This window comes from Gambusia affinis, linkage group LG24, assembly GCF_019740435.1.
Source record: "Gambusia affinis linkage group LG24, SWU_Gaff_1.0, whole genome shotgun sequence".
Taxonomy (NCBI): domain Eukaryota; kingdom Metazoa; phylum Chordata; class Actinopteri; order Cyprinodontiformes; family Poeciliidae; genus Gambusia; species Gambusia affinis.
In genome coordinates, this window is record NC_057891.1 from 1506136 (window position 1) to 1524734 (window position 18599).

The 18599-nt window shown below is 38.9% G+C and overlaps 1 long non-coding RNA gene across 1 annotated transcript in view; it reads left to right on the forward strand.

The window, feature by feature from the left end:
- The window catches only part of LOC122826999, a 121778-nt gene that overhangs the window by 66753 nt on the left and 36426 nt on the right, over window positions 1–18599 (forward strand). The gene's annotated exons all lie outside the window — the stretch shown is intronic.

The following is an 18599-nucleotide window of genomic DNA, read 5'->3' on the forward strand; positions in this document are numbered from 1 at the left end:
CCGAGAATACGCGCTGCAAAAAAAAAAATAACCTCCTTAACTTTATTCTGTGTCCGATCCAATTAGGAACACTTTGAGAAGTTCATCAGTGACTGCCAGACGCTGCATTCTTTAGTCGGCGCTGCTGAAGGGCAGGAAAACATGATTTACTTGGAGATCCTACGGTTAAGGATACGACCCCTGAAACTAAACAATGCAATTACAGTGTTGTTACCGACACTTCTGGAGATCTGGTCGTTGGCCTCCAGCTATTTGTTTGTGCTTCGTTTGAGTGACTGGGCCTGCTTCTGACTGTGTGGGTTGATGAATTTAGTGAAAACACATTAAAGAAAGATCTGTCGCCACTAGAATGTGATGACCCCAGAGCAGGTCTGCTTGCATACTGAAAATGTTTTGTTTTTCCTTCCATGATTTCCAGGAATCACCACCTCTCTCCACAGATCTAAGAGAGATTTTATGGTTAAAGATGCAAAGATGTGACACCAAATGCACGAGAAACATCTGCAAAAACTCAAAATATTGCATTTTTGATCTAGTTTCTAGTGCATATATGTTAGTGTAAGACAAAAATAACTTTCAGCAAAATATAAGAGCTTGTTTTAAGTTAATAATTCCTTAATATTGATAGAAAGGTACTAGCTCTATTGGCAGATTATTTCACTTATAACTTGGAAAAAATGTTTAGGTAAAATAATCTAGCACTTTTCTCTCAGTACTAGAGAATCTTTCATGTAGTAAAAGCTGAAAGAATAAAAACTGGACCAATAATACTTAAGATTTAGTGTTTTTGCTGTGAAAAGCTTCATAACTTTGGTGAAGTAAGACATAAAAAGCAAATGTTTCTCATGCATCTGGTCTGAAATCTTTGCATCTTTAACCAAAAAATCTCTCTTAGCTCTACTGAACTGCAACAGCAGTCTTGTGTTCTTCCATATTCTGGACTTTTCTGAAGCTTAGATTCATGTTTTTGTGATTTTGGCTACATTCATATAAAATTACTTCTTCGTTCTACAAATGTTCCCTCTTTATACTGGGAGTCATTATCTTTCTTATCTCATCTTTCTTGTATGAGTTTGACTTCATGATCATATTCTGGTATTACTACGACTATTTTTTATAATCCACTTTTGTAGAGACGAATTGAACTTAAAGTCCAAATAATTTGAAGGTGTAAAATAAGATGGCCGCCATCCTGAAGTATGGAAACCCAAGGTGCAAACCCAGAAATTTGCCTATTTGATGAAATCGATGAATCGCCCTGCTGTTGTTGGAGCAGTGTGAAGTAATCAGGGTGGAAGACGAGGTGTGAGACCGCCACACCCCAACATTCACCCTGCCTGTCCCACCATCCCCTCTGAAAGGAGACGTGGCTCCAGCCGACAACAGGGGGGTCCGGCGTGTCACCCACCGCTCACCCCCAGGCCAGCGGTTGATCTGGCTGCTGATGGTTGAATCGGCGGCCTCGCCTGCTGGATGGGACCCTGACGAGACGTCTGGTCTCACACACGTCTCGTTCAAAGGTTAAGCACGCCATTAAGGGCGGCTCTGTGCAGCCTGTGCGCTCGGGCCCGATGGCCTGTGGTGTTTTCTCCGTGATTAGGCCGGCCGGTTTGACTGGCCTCGCGCTCATGAATCTCTAAGAGCTGAATGGCAACGAGGGTGCTTGCGGGAGCCGAATCTCATGGTGTAAGAAAGCTGCTTTCGCCGTGTCCGAACACAGAGGTATCTGATTTCTGCATTCTTTAGAGAGTTAAGAAGCTACAAACAGCAACCTTCTACTTTTGCAGATGTCCTAAACCATGTCTGTGCAAACACTGAATATTATTAACTTCATTTAATTGAGCGTTATGTGTTGCCCTGAGGAGAAGATGAAAATAAACTCTAAATTAATCAATATGCAGCCAGTTTCAACTGAAATAATCTTTCAAAAAGCAGCAAAATTCACCTGGAAAATCCGTCATTCAAATAACATAAATATTTCAGAAATTTGGATTGTTTCTATGTAAATATAATGCCAAACATTCATCCATGTCCGTTTTGCTGTGTGTCCAGAGAGCCTCCTTCTCCATTGCCTCTGGCAAATTAAAATAGAAACTCTTAATTACTTGAAGCATTGGCCTGCAACTCTCTGGACACCAAACTGGTTGCATCTCTGACGCTTTACTGCTCAAGTCGGGCGGTCTTAATAAATGCACTTGGAGGGTTTTCAGAAAGCATTTGAAGCCAGGTCTGGACCGTAAATCATGCACAGCAGTTAACTCTGGCATTGTTAACCAGTATTGTTGGCATGCAGCATCTTACTGCAGTGACAGATGAGTGTTTTCTTATTTGCATGTCCCAAAACACTGAATGCATCCTGTTTGCTTAACTTGGTTAAACTCTGCATTTCATCTTGTAGTTATTTTATGTCATATTCTGTACATTTCTACATTTAGTGGATCTACATCAGACAGTAGCAACCAGAGGCTGCAGGGTTTTCTATGAAGTTATTGAAGACGATGCCAAAACCGGAGAACATAAGAAATTAACTTAATCCATGCAAAATTTTTATCAGAATTGAAAGTTTCTTAATCTTTGAGAACATGTTCTTATTTTCCCATCAACTTTATTTCACTTGAACAACAATACTATCATTTATCACTTCTGGCCAAATTTATCGTCTGGATAAGCTGTTGAACACGGAGGTGGAGGGGTTATGATGTGTTATGTGTTCAGTGTAAATCCAGAGTTTTAATATGTTGTTTTAACTTCTTCTGCTCCCCTTGGGAAGATGACTGGTTGTGTCTCTATACGACCTGCCTGCAGCCAGCAAGACTTTTATTTTTTTATCATTATTTTAAACACAAAACGCTGCATAACGATAATAAGCAGCGTCTGAACTGGGCGAGGTAGCTAAGCGAGAGTTTACCCATGTGGGATTCGGCGGCGGATGAAAGCGCGGCTGAATTTGTGACAGGACTCCTTGAAAGCGCGAGCTCTTGTTTATCAATTTGATTTCAACATCACAAAGATGAGACGACGTGCGTTGCAGACGAGCGGTTTGTTTTATCTCGCTTCAAAGCCCCCCCCACGTTTCCCTTCCTCCTCCTCTTCATCACAACCCACCACCGCACTTCTTCTTCTTCTTCTTCTTTTATTTTTTTACTCTCACCCCCCTTCCTTCATTTGAAGTGTGAAGTAAAGGTTTGCGTAAACATATGCAGAGCTTCGCCCCCTTGAAAAGAGAACAACTCGTTGGATTCATGTCTGATTCTTTATCCTGTCTCTCGCCTTTTCTTTCCCGCTCCTTTGAAAGAAACATCCCTCAAGGCGTGTGTACACACTGAATAAGCCTGTTTTGACAAAGCAAGGTGGAAAGCAACGTATGTAACAAGCCCGTCTCTTCTTCTTCTTCTTTGGCTCTGTACTTTTTGAGAGGCTTTTCTCTCCTCCCGTCTTGACAGGGACAGCTCCCTGCCCATTTGATGTCGGCTTGACGGTCAAGGATAATGGTGCGTCGTGGGACCGTTGTCATCCCTGTCAATAGCATAGCAGAAGGCCGGTGGAGAAGCTACCTTTTTTTCTTGCAGTGCTACAATTGGTCACTCAGGTTGCTTTTTTTCTGAACCTGATTTTTTTGACAACCTTTGATAATCCTCCTCAGATCTCCGAGATGTCAAACAAAGCCTTGGAAAGTGATTCTTTTTTGTTTTGTTTGGCTTGAATCTAACAAGGATCCCTTTCTCTTTGATGTAATTAAGCTCCCGAGGCTTGATCTGGGCGTCAGAGTTAATTTTTCTTCCCCAGCATCGCGGGGAGCTATCAGAAGACTTCAGATGTCAGGCGCTCTTTCAAGCTTCACGGCACCTCGTTTTTCCTCCACCTCGTGGAAGGGAGGGCGTGTGGGAAAGCAAACGGACTCCTAATGCTCCCTTTGCTCTTTCTCCTGGCTGCCCAGCACCTCCACACCACTTAATGGTCGTCCTTCACTCCCTCCAGGCTGTTTCTACAATTACCCACCTGTAGCCGATATATGTGTCGCTTACAGTAATGACGCTTCAGAGAGTAAAAACAGGAGAAAATATGCCTGTTGACGTTCAATTTTACATAATTTATTGGAAAATCACTCTTCAACCTACAAACATTTAAATCTGCCCACACCAAATCAAATCTTAAATTATTCCCACTGTAAATGACACTTAAACCTCACATTTTCATTCCAACATGTACTAAATATTTCCAAAAAGCTCATCATCATCATTTTATTCTCTTAAATTATACCACACCTTTCTGTCACAAAAGTTTGTTTTCCTACTTTGAACATGAATTGTGCAGTTTTGAAAAGTTAAATCAAGGTTTTTTAATGAAAAATGAAATAAAAGATTTTAGTGGCTTGAAAAACAAATTTTTGGTGAAATACTGAAAACAAATTGATGCAAAATGAATTCAGAAACAACAGAGGGCAAATTCAGCAACAGATATAAAAGTTCAAACAAAAACTTCTTACACGATATTTAAGAAATAAAATTAACAACATACATTACAGAAATGTGCTGTGTAAGACATCCACTGTGTTTATCAGTTAAAAAAGTGAAAAGTTGTAAAATATGAATAGTTAATGGTAAGATATTACTAACAATACCTAACACCAACTAACAGACATACAAAAAAATACAATTAACATGTAAATTTTTTCTCTACAGGTAATTAAATCGTCCAATTTTTTTGTTAAATTCTTTGTCTTTTTCTTGTCACATTGTAGTAGAAGAGCTTAGAAACGATGAAGCATTTGGTGTTGACATGTTGGTATTGGGGGCCCCAAATACAAATATGCCTGGGGTTCCAAAAAAGCTTGGTCCGGCCCTGCAGTTAGGAATATAACAACTGACAGAAACAATATTTATGCAAAAAAACTGCAACAAACCTTTCAATTAGGAGCTGTAAATAAATAATGGAGATCAAATAGAATATTAGGAATATTTCTTTTTCAATATTGATGCAGATATTAGCTAATCGGTTCATCTCTAGTTTGCTGAGTGCTGCTGTTGTTGAGGGAAAGACAGAAAGCGTCTCAGCCGTTTGTCCTCTGGTTCCAGCATTTAAAGACCCGTCGGATGACAGACACTCAGTCTAATCTTCCACCTCTAGGTAGCGCCGCTCAGGCTTGAAAACTGAAATCTCCATAAGTTGGAGAGGAGGTGGAGGACGAGCGAGGCGGAGCGGCAGAAGAAAGGCACATTAGACAGACAGTTCCTCTCAATCGCTGAAACAATAAGCCCTATTTATCGCTCGTTTGAAAAAGGTTTGACGTGGCGCAGAAACAGAGGAGGCTTTCATCTCCCTGGCATATTAAACTGTCACAGTGCTTAACTTTAAATTAAGGTGACACGCCACCGACTTGGGATGTCACTAATAGTGCAATGGCGACCTGCTAATAGAAGCACAATATGACGCGTTTGCTTTAACTAAAACCTCCGCTGTCAGATTACGGCGCTGACATCTTAAACTTTTCATACATTAACGTGACACTTGGAACAAATGCAATTTGGTGTCGGGAGCGGCACAAAAGAAGGCGTGTGATTCAAAGCATGGTGAAGGGCATTGTCACGAGGCGCCTCGGCATGAAAGGATGACATTTCCTTCTATTAGGTGAATGTAATAAATCACAAGCACGGTGGGAAAAAGCTGAGGTTTACAGGAAAGATTTTAAACGTGTAAATAAAGCTATCTTTGTTGTTTTTTTCCTTTTGCTCCCCTGTGGAGAAGGAATAATTATGCCTGTTGGTCAAGATATCTGTTTTGGTTTCTTCCCAGCAACAAAAATGGGACCTTTTTCAGCCCACTAAGTCAGTTTTTGGGTAAAAGGTCACTGGATTTGTGGATATACTTCATAGGACATTAAAATGAAAGCAAAAGAAGAAAAACACTTGTTTTGTACTTGAAATCTATTATTTAAGAGATAAATGTGTTATTAAAAATCTCATACAAAGTACATTTCGTAAACTGCGTCCAGGGCCACATAAATTCACTCCAAGTGCCCCAAATGACCCGCGATCCGCACTTTGGACATCCCTCCTACTGTTTACCTTTTTTTTGCTCTTCTTCTGCATTGGTCGCTTTACAAACACCAGCCAATATCTTGTCAAGTAGCATTGCGGCTAATTATTTTAAATTCCCAAGCTGCGATATTTCTACAATATTTCAGAAATATTTAAGGAAAAATGTTAATTGCAAATAATTTGGATACGTTCCACAAAAAAACGTGAATATTAAACCATTAATTGTTGGGAATCTGCTGCAAAACAATCCCATATCATCACACCTCCACTGCTGTGCTGGACTATTAAAATGAGACGTGAAATTCAAACATGCTGCACTGAAAAAATCTTATTAGAAAGTAAGTACACCCTATGATTGAACAGTGTGTAAAACCACCTTTAATCAGCAGTAACTCTGAGTCTGGGCTTTGACTAGGACGTCTACACACCTTGATTTCTTTCTTCCATCCTGTTATAATCTCCTTTAGTGATTCTTCCAGCCTCCCTGATCATTTTCTATCCAATCTTTTATTCACTTATGGAAACATTTCTCGTTTTAGTTTGAGTTGCACCATTATATAACAATATAATCTGTGATTAATCCACATTTTTTGGAGTGTTTAACCTAAAATATGTTAGTAAAACATGTAGATTATTTCCAAGCAGCCTTAAAATTAATGTATGGTAAGCTCTTTTATCACATAACAGTTACAGTTCCTCTAACGCTTCACTGAGGATTTCCTTTTTTATTTTTTAAAATCTTCAGTCAGATTGATTTCTATCTTATAAAAATATATTTTAATTGACGACTCACTTCTGACTCTTAATTTGCTGTCATCCTTCATGAGTTTTAACACCTCAGCCTTTAGGAATAGAGAAAACAATATGGATTAAGGCCAGTTAGCATCCATTTAGCTAGTCAAATATTTCATGAATATACATCATACTCAAGGTATTGTACTCTTTTTTTTATTTACTTTTTCCCCCGACAGATGTTTATTTTTTAGATTAAGCGATAACTCCTGCAGGAATATTATTTTCTCTATGATTTGTGGCCTTAAATCATCTTCTGTAGCTTTTTTAAACCTGCAGTCATGAGGCAGGCATTGTGTGCCAAACTCTTTAATCAATTTTATGCAGAATAAGTAATTCATCACACTTTTTCCTGCATGTTTTTTTTCACAAAACACATTTTCTGTGAAGTGATCTTTTGGATTTACTTTAATATACCTATTGGTGTGAGAGTTAGGACGCAGATTAGACTCCACAATCTACATTTCCAGCCAGGCGGAGGGCTGCATACATCTGTATTTACATTTGCATGTGCTGAACAGAAACACACACCTCTTCTTGTCACGAAACTCCCAGCCTCACGTTCACAATGCCTGGGGTCACACAAACAATCAGACCAAAAGATTTCCAAACGCACAGTTTATTGCAAAATGTCGCCTTCTATTGACCTAAATAAACAGGAAACGCCCAGAAATACCAGCCTGTCAAAAATCAGTGGAGATAATCACCTCTCTGCAACAATGGGGACTTTGTGAAACACACAATTTAATATGTAAATATTTCATTTTGATTGTGGAAAACAGCGTAAGAAGGGAAGCAAGAAAGCAGAAAACGAGCTCAGAGGAGGAGAATCCAGGTAAAAGCTGTTTCCAAATCCGACACGATGTTTATTAAATGCTAACACAAGTTTCTACCTGGAAACATCGGTCTTAAACCTTTGAGGACTCATCCTCCTGCTTAGCTAATTGGAAGGAAGAAGGGGGGGAAGAAGGTGAAAGAAAACAGCAGTAAAATCCCATAATTCCTGGATTATAATTTAAAATATTCCAAAATGCTAATCAGGGAATTGCAACCAACAAAGGGATAATAAGACGGTCATCCAATTACCGGCATTTTCTCCCCGCTCCCCCTCCGCGTTCGGAGGAGCCTGGTTCAAACCTGGAGTCTCTCTGAACGTGCTTCGCTTTCCTTTTCAACCCGACACGCGGAGACGCCGCATCAAGCTGTGAGCAAACACGGCTTCTCCTTCTCGGCCCTCCCTGCGTCTGCCTGTCTCACAAATATGTTAATTAGGGTCCAGATATTCACAAACTTAATTAGCTGGGGCCTAGGTTGGTTCATTTTGATTGGAGGGAGGGGTGGAAAAGGAGAAAATAGGGTTTATGTTTCAATGGTGAATTTAAATTTGGCCTTAAGGTGATGAGGAAGTATTGTTAGCTACTGTACCCAAATGAACTTCCCCCCCCCCCGTTTCCTGGAAAATCCGGCGTGGCCGAGATTAGGCTGTAATTTACGGAGGAGTGTTTCCATTTGAAACGTGGAGTGATTGTGTTAACTGAAGTGGCATTCATTACGTTACGTCGGCTCCTCCACCTATTAAGATACTGGTGCTGGTGTTAGGTGGCGACAGAAGACATCATTAGACACTAAATGAGAAAGTTTGAAACAAGGAACTGCAGAGATTTTATTTGAATATTCACTGCAAAATCTCTAAAAACACCAATGAAATGCATAGTTAGCAACACCAACCTTGGTGTCGTTTTTTCTTTTTTACAACGCCTGGATTTATTAAAGTTTTTCCATTCCACTTTACATGAGTGGCCACATATATTGGCCCATAAATAAAATTAGAATATAGATACAACAACAACAACGTTAAGGTAAAAGACAGAACATTTCAATCAAAAAGGAGAAACTTGTGGCCATTTTGTCTTCATTGTGTTGGGAAATAAAATCAAATGAAAATATTGTGACATCCTGCAAATAAAATGAAGAGAAAAATATCAAAGGGATCGGTGAATTTTGGAAAAGTTGGCTCAAGCTTTAGTTTAGTATTTTTTCCATTTTGGCCATTTGTTTAACTAATACATGCATTTTTATTGCTTTTATAAATGACAGAAACAATATTCTCTACAATGACGACACCCAGCTCCAATACTAAGAAACAGAAATAGATGCAGAACTCTGCTGTTCCCAGCATCAGTATCAGTGTCACTCCTTTTATTCACTCCTTTTCCTATAAATTCAGTCCTTTCTTTGGTGTTTTGGTTTTAATGCATGTTAAAGTAAATATTTCGATTATCCAAATTGAGCAAAAGGCTCCTGAAAAAACCCCCAAAGTACAAAAGGAGAATTTATTTGTTACTTTGATTCTAATTTTATCTTAAAATCTATTATTAATTAAGAGAACCTGGACAATTTTAAATGGCAAACATGGTGACAAAATGGCTAAGTTGGAGGGTTTGCCTGGACTTTTATCAATAATACCTCTAAAAATGTAACACTTTTCTGCTTTTCCATGAGTTTTGGTTCATAAAAGGTTTTGTCTTGTAGTTTGCTAAATGTTTTGGATTGCAACAGCTTACTTTCATAGGGAATATTAAACAATGTGTATATTTTAGGTGTTTTCATGTTTCACCGTGCGCCATTCTAATTTATTTTCTGACCTCTGAAGTTTTACCTTTGTTTTCACACCAGAAGATTTCAAATAAATCTTGTAGTTCATTTTGGACATGCCAGATCTTTCCCAAAAATCCCAAATTAGGTGCAAATAGTTAAGAAGATACATTACGTTTCAAAAAGCATTGATAACTTTTGAACTTCTTTATATTTTGTCACATTACCACAAATTTCTGAGTATTTTATTTTCCCAAAATGCATGTTCGGAAAGATTCAATTGAGCTTGATAGAAATCTGAAGTAATTTGGTTGGTGTATGTGGAGCAACATTTCTAAATAATGTATGTTTTTGACCCATAGACAACCCTGAAAACACCTGCAGTCAAGCACATTAGCATTGGTAGAGTTAGCCAGGATGTGGACCAGCGTTGCTTTGGTAACTCGCAGCACGTCCTCTTTAAACGCGCTAACAAACCAGACTGCGGCTCTGCACTCGGAGCTGTTTCTGACCTCCGTGGCAGCCATCCTTCCACCGCCGTTCCCTCCCAGATTCCCAGAGTTTTTTAGGAGGAATTTGACATCGGTCCAAAAGCGGTCCCTCGGCTTTTCAACTATGTAAAACATTCTCGTTTCTCTTTTTCCTTTTACCTACAGCTGACAGGAGCACCAGCTGGTGGCGAGCAGCCAAGACTGCAAGGCATGCGCTTTTACTTGTAGGCTAACTGCACCGCTGAGCTGCTCTGGGATTTACTCCGCATTATAGGAACGGGCTGCAGTATAGATTAATAACAGGACAAGTGTGTGGGCGAATAAACAGGGCCTCTTCTTCTTTATGCATTTTAAGTTTTCCACTCCTTTACTTGGTATTTTGTTCCTTGTAAAATCTCCTGCGATTGTTGATGTTTGGGTTTTATTTCCAGTGAGTTTTGCAGGTTTACATTCTGATCTTAAGATCCAGAAAAACTCTTGGTTTACTTGGCACCAGCTATGAAATGGAAAATAAACAACCAAACATTTCAGAAAAGCACTGGAACAAATTTAAACCCCAGAAAAAGAATGTATTATTTCTGTAATCAAGCACCATGAATCCTATCAGTCTCTATTTATTTTTCTGATTAACAAAGGCGGAGTCTTCCTTCTCCGTTCAGGGTTCCTACATTCATCTCCCTCCACACTTATTGACACAAAAAGCCTTGAAATAAATTTACCTTTTATTATATATATATATATATATATTTTTTTAACAAAAACAGGTATGAAACAATTATTTTTACATATTAAATAACCTAAGTTAAACTCAGGTTTCCTTTAAGAATTCATATGGTCACATTTGTATCCAACTCTGTGTTGATTTCACCAAACAGGGAACAAATAAAGACCAGAGCATCACACGTCCTCCACTGTACTGAACAGTAGACACAAGGAACTTTCTACAAATCCTTCTTTCTGGGGTTACCTAGCAACACCAGAAAGAGTTCCGCCCGTTACCTAGCAACCGTCCTTTGTTTCTCACCAGACCAAAAGTTAAAGAGCCAATAAACGCCACATGTTTACGTTTCTAATGGTAGAACAAACAAGGTTAAATATTTGTGCGGGTTTTTACTAGTTAAAGAAGTTTAACCACAAATCTGGTTTATTTAAACATCATTTACACTCTAGATGAATTAAAGTTGTGGATTGCTTATTAAAAGTTCAATTAACTCAAAAAATATATTTTATTTTCAGAGCAGCAATACTTGAGTTTAAAATCTGTCAGATTTACAGAATAAAAAAACTAAAATTCTGCTTATTTGTACAAAACATTTCAGTTCAAAGTGCTTTACACCATAAAACGTCATATAATTACTAATTATGAAACAATAAACATTAGATTTTGTCAAATGTCATCTTGATAATCATCAATTTCTTTTAAATAAATGATTCTTTAAGCTTTTTTCTTTCATAAAAATCAACATTATAGTTAGATTTTTGCTTTTCTGATATAAACTTTTACAGTTTTTGTATTTTCTTTTTTTAACTTTTGAATCCTTAAACTCAGGACCGCTTGCATCTTTCACCACTTTATCCGTCCTTCAAGCTTAGCAGCTCAGCTGTAATGTATTCATCTGGTTCAAATAACAACAGAAGACGTAGCGGCTGCTGTATTTCACCTCAGATATTGTGCAACTTCACACAACAGATGTATAAAAAGGAAACAGGGAGCCGGGGATAATACAGATGTGAGAGCACCTCTTCCTCTCCATCCTCTGGGTGTGTGAAGTGATTGGGTTGGATTTGTGTCCGTCAGGAATAAACATCCACGTCTTCCTTCTTGTCAAACGGAGAGTGTATTTATATTCTGATAGGGCAAAATAGAGCAAAAAAAAAATCTCCTGTCAGCTATTCTTACATAAAATATTAGACTTTTCATTGTTATGAAGAATCACGTTAAGCCTCTTGACTTATGAATTTTAAAAGTATTCACAGAACTCTGCTCTGACCTTAATCTTAAATCGGTCTCAGAGACAGGTAGAGTGATAAATGGTCTAAGTGGAGAAGAATAGCAGCTCACTAAGCTCACTTTTTCAGATGGGATTGTTGGTGGTTCTTATCACAAGCGGCCGACAAACAGCTCCCAAAAACTCCAGGTCTCCGGAGCGCCCTGCCAGCTGGGCTAATGCACAGATTAGTTTACAAGTTTTGCTCCGATGCCAATTGGATTAAAGCCTCATCGCGCTGCTGATATTTCCATATTGTTTGACAGCAAACATACGGTCAGCGGCGGGCGGCGATTGACTTAATCTAAATCCTTGCTTCTCTGTGTTTATCTGAAGGCATTGTGACCGGCAGAGTTGTGCTGACTGCGACACCTTGAGCGCTTTGGGATCCTGTGAGGGACCTGTGTCAAGATGAGAATATCTCTGACAGACACCGTATCTAATGCCTCTGCGCTGAGCCATAATCAGAGTAATCACTTTGAACTAGTTCACAGAGAGGCGCTTTATTTTCCAAAGCAGAATTGGTTTGGTCTCCGTTTAGACTCAGAGGTTTATTTGATTAAGAGCCGAGCGGAGCATGAGAAATCGAGGACTTCAGTGGCATTCCTCTGGAATATTTACACCAGCACTCGGCTTTGTAAATCATTTGCGCACTTTCCCACTCACGTTTGACTCCAAACCTCGGCGAATTAGAGAGTCCGCAATAATAAACTAACCTCCTGCTTAGGCTTTGCCGGATCAGAGGAGGAAGGTCGAGAGCGCCTGGACCTCAAGGGTGCCCTTGGGACCTTTCCAAAAGCCCCTAACAGCTTAGTGGTGGGCCCCTTTAATTGTTGTTTCAGTGCCCTATCTTCTCCCACCTCTACCGGAGCGTCCAGGCAAACAGAACGGTCCTGATAGCTTCATAATGAGAAGCAGCGTCCGCAGGGAGCCGGATAGTGACTTCCAAATACATTGCCCTTGTTAGCGGTGTTTGGCGCTCTGCTCCGTTGTTACAGATGTCGGTAATAGAGTGCTAATAGAGATCCATTACCCTTAGGTTGTGTGTGTGTGTGAAAGGGGGCAAAGAGCCTCATAAGATTACTGACCTCTGCCTCAATTTGAAACTGATTATTTCATTTGATCCAGTCCAAAAGTGACCGCTGCTGCCGCTCAGGACAACAATCCGATTATCCCACTGCCTCCGTTTCAGATCCAGAATCTTAGCTTAGCTTTTCACAGGAAGTACGGAAAATGTGGAGAAATATGAAATAAATGAATCAAAAGGACCCTTATCACAAATAAATAATGTATATATTTAGGTTTTCAGAGAAGAAAGAAAGAAAGAAATGGTTCAACTCTTTTTCAGCTTGTTTAGCTAATCTGTTGTTAGTTTAGTTTAGCTTATCTTTTCTTTATTTAGTTAATTTTTTAAATCTTAGTTTGGTCTATCTGAGTTTCATTTAGTTTAGCTTATCTTTTCCTGGCTAAAGTTAGTTTAGCTTGTCTGTTGCTTTCTTAGTGTATCTGTGTTGCTTATTTTTTGTTCTTAGTTTTTTTCCGTACTATAGTTTATCATATCTTCTTAACTTTTCTCATCTACCTACTATTAGTAGTTTAGTTTTTCCTGCAAGTTAAACTACAGTAGGTGGTCTTATCTTTTCCTTGTTTTTTTAGCTTTTTTTGTTGTTTAGTTAAATTTAGCTTAGCCTTTCAGTGATTAGTTATTTTTCTTTCCTTGACTTAGTATAACATAGTTGTATTTTAAACTAGTGTTCTTGCTGATCTTATCTTATCTTTTCCTAGCTTGATTTAGCTCTGCTGTTCTACTCCAGCACATCTGAATCAAAAATTACTAAATTTACCAGCAGAACTTAAATACTTGAATTCGATTCAGATATTTTTGAGGATTTGATGCATTTAAAAGGTTCAGAAACTCTCGATTTCTGAAATTGGATATGACATTTATTCAGTTTAACTGAGATTGGTTCCTTCCTTCTTTCGTCTACCATCTTGGGAATGGTTCATTTCTATTTCCAGTTTAGTTTCGCTTCTTTTTTCAATTTCTTCAGGTAATTGTTTTTAGGTGAGTACTACCAAAGCTAACAGAGTTTGTCAGAAAACAGGATTTTAGCCCCCAGAATGTGATTCCCATGGAGCTATTAGCTGAAACCCTGACATACAGCAGATGATCAACTGAGAGAAGATGCTCATCTCAGATCCTGTGCCAGTACTTTCTGGATTTTGTTTTCTTTTTCTGAGCGGATCTTAAAGCCAGCTTTCTGCAGGAAGCAGAACAATAGAATAACAAATTGCACGCTGCCCCGAGGACAGAAGGTAGACAGAAACATAAAATTAATGAGCCCAGAAGAACTTTATCACAAATGAATCGTGTAAATACATTGATCTTTCCTCCCTTCCTTCCCAGCTTAATGATTTCTTCTCCTACCATTTTTACATTGCTGAGTAAAAACAGGGAAAAAAAACCTGTTCTGTTTTTCACCGGCGCTGCCTCTCGGTAAACACTCTTCCTTCTTATCTGCACGCTGCCTTCTCCCTAGGCTATGGAGCAGATTTTTCATTTAGCTAAAAGCTCAGCGAGAGGTCTATGAGAATGATAATCCTACCACGGGCCGCAGCTGGCGTTTCCACTGCGCGGATGATTAGTCGGGAACGTTTTGCATTCGACCTGGAGAAATTCTCTCAGTGGGAAGTTTGCATCCGCTTACTGTCTTTTTCAGCAGGCCTCACCCCTCCCTCCTTACACACACACACACACACGCACACACACACACTGAAGAGGAGGCTTTTATTATGGATGATGAGGAAAGAAATCTAGCTTCTTCCTCCATCTTTTCCCTCTCTCTAAATACCGTCACTCCTGTCACTTCCCATGACTCTCAGTGACCTTCGTCAAACACATCCCTAATTGCTTCTGACAGGGAATTGGCTCCCCGCCGGCCCAAAAGACACACTCCACTTTCCGCAGGTACGGGAAAAGGAATCCTCCTCAGATGGTATTAAGGCGGCGAACAGGAGGAACAGGTCATGAATGCACTTATCTCATTTGTCTGACAGGTTTAAACGTTTATTAAAGGCCTCAGCCCTAATTCCCTCAAGCAGGTGTAAGCTTCCGTCGAGGTGTGTGAATTATATCCAATCGAGCAGATACGCTCATAACATGATGAATGCCAGCTAAGCTTTTCCAGGTGGAAATTGAATAACTCATGGTTTCTGGGCGTAATCCAGCCGTGCATTGTCAAAGACAAATAGAGGAGACGCTTTGTTTCCGCCGTGTTTGCGTTTGAATAACACTTAGCAGGGTAACTGTATTAATGGCATTACACGCCTCTTGAATTGCACAAATAACGATGAAGGAAATCCAAACTCTGTTATTTTTTTCCCCTTCGCGTGTCACAAACCCTGTAAGGAAAATCTGTTTAAAAAGCTTAAAAACAGAGAAATCCAGAAGACGCTGGATGCTGAACACATGGTGGTTTTGGCACTTTTGGCGCCCCAGGTCACGTCACCACAGGCCCACAGTGGATGGACAATGTTCAGCCATGCAACAAACTCCAAAGGGGTGTTTGTTTTCCTTCGAGCATCATCCGCCACCTGGCTTTACATCCGTCATGATTCCTGAGAGAATAAAACTAACCTTTCTGTCCCATAATTTAAATCCTATGTCCAGTTCTTCTCATGGATGAACTTCTTTGTTTCTGCTTCTCTAAAAATACACCCAGCTGCAGTGAAAACGATCGAGATGAAAACATGTAAAGAGCTCATTGTTCATTACTGCCTCCAGCTGAGCTCTGAGGCTGGTTTTGACTTACAGTCCAGGCTTGTAGAAAATGGAGGAAAATAGCCCATTAATGCAATAATTAGCTGTATAATAGAGCCACAAAGTGAGGGTTTTAAAACAAGGATCTTCTTATGGACACTCCAAGCTTCAACAGTCAAACGTCTGACGAAGCTTTTGGTATGTGACTGAAATACATTTGGATAAATTTAAACATTTTTAAAGACGTTCTTGTTGAGTTAATCCACTTTCCTAACGAAGTGGTTAGCTGCTAGGCTAACTAGCTTTAGCAAATGAAGTTTCTTCAAACAAAAATGTTCAATAACAGAGGATGTTTAACTGTGAAAGAAATAGATTTGACATATATATATTCACATTGACATCCATAGATTTTAATTTGTTAGTGCAGATTTGTATATTTTTCCAACTTATCTTTTCCTAAATTACCTTAACTTTAGATTATTTTGTTTTATGTTACATTGTTTTGTCTTTTATCTTAGTTTATTTAGGATTTTATTATTTTGTCTTTACTTAGTTTTGTCTTTGAATGTTTAATGTTTTGCTAACAATGTTTATATTTGGCTCTATAAGCTGATAACTATGACAATATTCATGTAGAAAAATCTTAAAACAGCTTCAGGAAACATGAAAATCTATCAGTTTACAAACTTATAAACAAATCTGGCTGTTCAAAAACAACACAACGAAATGTTCAAAAAATTAGTTTTAAAGTTTTTGAGTGGATTTTTTGGGATTTTTTTTAGAAAACATTTTGATTTTCCTCTAAAAAAACAAAACAAAAATAAATTTTTTATACATTTCTAGGGCTAAAAGTTGAGTTTGCTTTTGCAATTGTGAATTTGTTTGGTTGTAATAACTCATGGACACAGAAATCATAATTAGTTGTTGTAGCACAATGAAGCTAGCAGCTAAAATGCAGTAAATTTTGTTTGTTTTTTAATCTTATGGTCAATAAACAACCTTCTAAACTTAGAAATGACTCATATTTCAGTTCCGACTGTAAGAAAACTCCTCTGTGCAGATGAGAAACTGTCTTTACCCAGAAAAAAGCTACAGAAAACTTCTTGGTAGTCTTAGTTGTGGCCATTTTACTGAACTATTAGAGGATGCTTGATAAGTATCTGGGAATAAATCAACGTAAAGCTTCAGGGGACGAGTCGTGGCTTCTGTAGGCCGTAGACAGTGTAATTAATGAGGACGCCAGAGTTCGGCTTCTTTGAAGTGATTCGCTTGAAGGCAGAACCGGAGCAGAACCGTTTTTGCTTCTGAAGGCCAAATTTGAAGGTCAAACCTGCTCCTTCTTCTGTAGTCACATGTGTCGTCTTTCAGTCCATCCATTTGGTAAAAATCCTTACGAGCATGCAATAAATTTGTTTTTTAAAACCTCTAACCCAGGTCACGACCTTGCACCGCTGAACTGCTTGTGACGGCGTAACAAATGTTTAACTTCAGGGGGAATTTCAGAGGAGTTCCCCAAACGTCTGTAGCTCCATTGTGGTGCGAGGATAAAAAAAGGCAGAAAAACATGTTGGATGAATGCAATCATGTGACCAGAAGTGATGACAACCGTAACCTATTTGAACGAAGATAATTAGCCATCTTTTGCCACAGGGCAGTGACCTCCAAGCCGAGCAGAAAACATCTTTGTCTCTCATTCTTGTATCAAAACCTCAGATCTCTTAATACTGTTTAAAAAAAATATTGTTTATTCTGGAGATTTTTGACAGAATATGGAGATGATGTGTAACAATGAAGGATTTCAGTTATTATGTTTCTGAGGGCAATAGCAGAAAGAGGCTTCAGGGCGTTTTATGATCAGATTTCACGTCATCCTGCTCATCATTCTGTACCAGCGCATAAGGAGAACATTATGTCTACTTTCTGACTGAAGCATCATTTCTACGGGACTCCAGGCGATCTTTGACTTGCCACAGAAGACAAAGACTTCGCTCCTGCTCCGATTCATCTTTAAGCTCGTGTTGTTGTTTAATCTGTTTGTTTGCATCAGAAGTCACAAGAGCCGGGGATTTATCAGGGTAAAAAATCACCTCATCATCAGCAGCAGCAGCGTCACATTTCCAGCAGAACCGTGACAAACTATCACTGAAAATCTACCACAATAAAGTGAAAAAGCCGATTAAAAGAACAGACTTATTTTTTTATTTGCATGTGATTTAACCCGTTAAAATTCCTGGTTTTACTAAAAATTCAACACACATCATATTAGTTAGAAATCAGTGGGAACAACCTGCTGAGTCATGTACGAACCAGTTAACCCTGAAAATACAGAAACCACTGGTTATACTGGTTATACTGGTTATACTGGTTATACTGGTTAATGTCTGTGACAGATTTACAGTAATGTGATTAAATTAAAGTAGGGACCGTCGTATTTATTGTTGATTAGTAAATATTTTGTGTTTAATGAACCTGGACTGGGATAAAAACTCTGATTGGGTTTGGGATATTTTTTATTTGTCGTCGCAGCGACGAAATATCACTTTAACTCATCGTCACTATTCATCCAACAACGTTCATCCATCCACCCATCCACCCATCGGTTCATCCATCTGTTTATCCATCCATCCATCCATCCATCCATCCATCCATCCATTCATCAAACCTGAGAAATGTTTCTATGAAAGCTGTAATTTAATCATATTCTTAAAGGTGTTTTTTCCCAGAATGCATTGCGTCTGTGTGTATTTTTCTGAAGGCTCATCCTCTTTCATCTGTTTGTGCCCAGTCTGTTTTCCAACCTCTTGCCAAAGGGACCATCCATACACTAATTATACCGTCTTTTGGGTTTTTCACAAAACCTTTGTCTTCGTCTTTGTTTTGGAAACGGCGTTCTTTATGTTTGAGAATATCATCTGCTAACGCTTCCCACTCATGC